At 37.8% G+C, this 3,891-nt stretch overlaps 1 non-coding gene across 1 annotated transcript; it reads right to left on the bottom strand.

Annotated features, from left to right (window-relative positions):
• Positions 1-1,496: 1,496 nt before the first annotated feature.
• Positions 1,497-1,603, bottom strand: LOC128290790 (small nucleolar RNA R71). Its single transcript, XR_008280576.1, has one exon. It is a non-coding gene; the product is annotated as a small nucleolar RNA R71 (small nucleolar RNA).
• Positions 1,604-3,891: the final 2,288 nt, after the last annotated feature.

Genomic DNA, 3,891 nt, shown 5'->3' with positions numbered 1-3,891 from the left:
GTAATTGCACACGGGCGTGTCCCTGCCGAGCCCAAGTTAAGTCCAATTCGGAAAAGGTCACTTTTAAGGCTTCTAGGCATTCCAAAGCCTATAAATACACCCTAGAGGAGGAAGAAAATGAGACGGTGAATAGGGGGTAAGGAATTACTCCAAGGAAGCCGATTGATCCATCTCAGAAACCGGATTCATCATCAAGGCTGAAGATCTCTCCTCAATTTCCCTTTAGGAGTTTTGGGTTTTCTTTATGTTTTGTATTCGTTATTCTTTTGAAATGTTTTCTTATTTAGTTATGAACTAAAACCCCTAAATACCTAAGGGGAATGAAACCTAAGACGAATCTTGTTATTCAATCTAGGGATTAGACGTTATTAGTCTTGAATAGGGATAATAACATAACTTAGGGATTTCTACGAAACAAGTTGAATGAATAAATTGTCCTATTCGAAGCCAGAATAACAAGTAAAGTCTAGGTGGAGTTTTCCTTAGGTATTTTCTTAAGTCAATCGATTTTTCCCAAAAGCAATTCCCCAATCCTTTACTCTGTGCATTCTTAGTTTAGATAATTAGTTAATTAAAACAAAACCCCATTATTCTTAGGCTAGATAATAAAAAGACAGTCATTACTAGTACTTTTAGTTCCTTTGGGTTCGACAATCCGATCTTGCTAAAACTATACTACTGTTTGATAGGTACACTTGCCTAAATAGCGATAATAGTTAGTTTCAAGAACGATTAATTATAAATTTTTAAAACCTATCACGAAACCTCGTGATCAAGTTTTTGGCGCCATTGCCGGGGAACTAAAATATTAGGAACACTCAATTTTTATTACTTTAGCCATTTATTTTTCTTTCAATTTAATTTAATTTAATTATTATATTACTAATTAATTTACTTTTTCTTTCTCTTGACAGGTTTTTATAGTTTATGACTAGAAGAAACCCATCGGGACTATTACTTTTTGACGAAGAAATCGATCGCACAGTTCGTTGAAACCAAAAAAAAAATAAGGCGAAGCTTAAGATACACAGAGAATGAGCAAAAAGACGATACTCAACCCCAACCAAGAGATGGTGAAAACCAAGGCAATCACTACTTCACGCAATTATGCTAATCAAAATCCTACTCCACATACTTTGTATGACTATGCTAAACCTTCTTTAACAGGAACTGAGTCAAGTATAGTTAGACCTGCTATTGCTGCGAATAATTTCAAACTGAAACCTAACACAATTCAGATGATACAACAGTTTGTTCAGTTTGATGGTTAGCAGGATGAGGATCCCAACACTCACTTGGCGAATTTTCTAGAGTTTTGCGACACTTTCAAAATTAATGGCATTTCTGATGATGCCATTCGCCTTCGGTTATTCCCTTTTTCACTGAGAAACAAAGCTAAACAGTGGTTGAACTCGTTACCACGATAGTCCATCACTACTTGGGAACAAATGACCAAAAAATTTCTACTAAAATATTTTCCGCCGGCTAAAATGGCTAAGTTACGTAATGATATCTCTTCTTTTGTGCAGATGGACTTAGAAACACTTTACGATGCATGGGAGAGATACAAGGATCTATTACAAAGGTGCACTCACCATGGGTTACCTCTATGGCTGCAAGTTCAAACGTTTTACAATGGTGTGAATCCCTCGACAAGACAGATGATTGACGCAGCTGCTAGAGGAACCATCAACAACAAAACACCTGAAGAGGCTTATGAATTCATTAAAGAAATGTCACTGAATAACTATCAGTGGCAAGTCATAAGGACTAAGCCAACAAAAACAGCAGGCGTTTATAATGTCGACTTAGTTACTATGTTGTCAAATCAGGTAGAACTTCTCAATAAAAAGATTGATGGTTTACTTGGTTCTACACAGGTACATCCAGTAACGAGGTGTGACTCAAGTGGAGGAGGTGTGCATACAGAATATCAATCCTTCAATCCTACAACCGAAGAGAAACAAGTCAACTATATAGGTAACAATAACTTTAGATCTCAAAATAACCCTTATAGTAATACTTATAATGCAGGTTGGAGGAACTATCCAAATTTCTCCTAGGGTGGTCAAGGGAATCAAAAGACACAAAATCCTCAAGGTTTTCAACAGCCACCTTATCAACAAGAGAAGAAACCGAACCTTGAAGATATGCTCTCTAAATTCATCTCAGTATCAGAAACCCGTTTCTAAAATACCGAGACAGCACTTAAGAATCAATAAGCATCGATCCAAGGGCTCAAAACTCAGATAGGCCAGCTATCCAAACTAATCTCCGAACGACCATAAAGTAGCTTACCAAGTAATACTGAACCTAATCCAAGGGAACACCTCAACGAAATTAGTACTCAAGATAAGGAAGGATTCATTGCGCCTGAGCTAGAATTGATGCAAGAAACTGTGGTAAGCAGAGGTAAAAGTGAGGTAAGTCATAACAAAACGGTGAATGAAGAATATAAACCTCATGTCCCATACCCTAACGCGACAAGGAAAGACCGCTCAGAAGAACAATTCGGTAAATTCCTCAAACTTTTGAAAAAATTACATATTAACTTACCGTTTATTAAAGCTCTATCACAGATGCCAAATGCAATAAAATTTTTAAAAGAGTATTTAGTAAATAAGCAGAAGTTGGACGAATCGTCGCATGTGGAGCTAAACGCAGTCTGCTCAGCTATTCTACAGAATAAGCTACCCCACAAATTGAAAGATCCAGAGAGTTTTACAATTCCTTGCTTAATTGGTAGTTTAGATATAAGTCATGCATTAGCTAATTTAAGGGCTAGTATTAACGTCATGCCTTACAAAATGTTTAAGCAACTAGGTCTTGAGAAACCTAAACAAACTAGGATGAGCATTCAATTGGCAGATAAAACTATAAGATTTCCTAAGGGTATTATTGAAGATGTACTAGTGAAAGTAGATAAGTTCATATTTCCCGTTGATTTCGTTGTTCTAGACATAGAGGAGGATAATAACACCCTTTTGATTTTAGGGAGGCCTTTTTTAGCAACTGCTAAAACAATTATTAATGTTGGCACAGGTGAGCTTACACTTCATGTGGAAGACGAAATGATCACCCTTCAAGCTCGTAATTCTGGCATCACATCGAACATTGAAGGTAATGGTCCACACCAATCTACTAAAACTGACAATATGACTTTGCAGAAATTGAGCTTCAAAAAAGTTCACGAGACATGTTCCAAAAATGATAGAGGACACATTCATGAAGAATGAAGGCTATGGATAGAGGAGCTAGACGAATGGCGAGCACATAAATCGAGAACACACGATAAACTAAAATTATGCCAGAATGAGTTCGATACCTCCCCAAATTTATTTAAGGTTGGTGATAAGGTCTTATTAGATGCCGTAGATCCCCACATTGTTACTACCACACCGAATGAGGAAATCCCTCTTGCGGTACTCAGTACGGTGGAGGTGAGTCATCCCAAGTTCGGCACGGTGAAGGTGAGTCATCCCAAGTTTGGCACTTTTAAGGTAAACAACACTCGATTAAAACCTTATTTTGATGAGATTGATAGCAGGAATGAGGAGTATAAACTCCTCAAACCACAATGACCATTCACTGAAGAGGTAAGTCGAGCTTAGACTATAAATAAGAGCTTCTCGGGAGGCAATCCGAGCACTAACATTATTAATTTCTTTAAATTTTGGTAATTAACTCCTAATCTACTAATAGAGATCTTGAATACAGGTGTTTCCACAGAGACACGACCAAGCACACGGGTGTGCTTAAGGCCGTATGAAAACAGGGAAAAAGATTTTCCCAACACGGGCTACCATTAAACGCCACAACCGTGCGACATGGCCATGGTCGAGCCTGCCAAAATAACACGGATATACGACACGCCCGTGTGGAAGACCCGTG

This window comes from Gossypium arboreum, chromosome 3 (assembly GCF_025698485.1).
Source record: "Gossypium arboreum isolate Shixiya-1 chromosome 3, ASM2569848v2, whole genome shotgun sequence".
In the NCBI taxonomy this organism is placed as follows: Eukaryota; Viridiplantae; Streptophyta; class Magnoliopsida; order Malvales; family Malvaceae; genus Gossypium; species Gossypium arboreum.
Note: the sequence above shows the minus strand (reverse complement) of the source record. Positions and strands in the feature narration are given on the sequence as shown.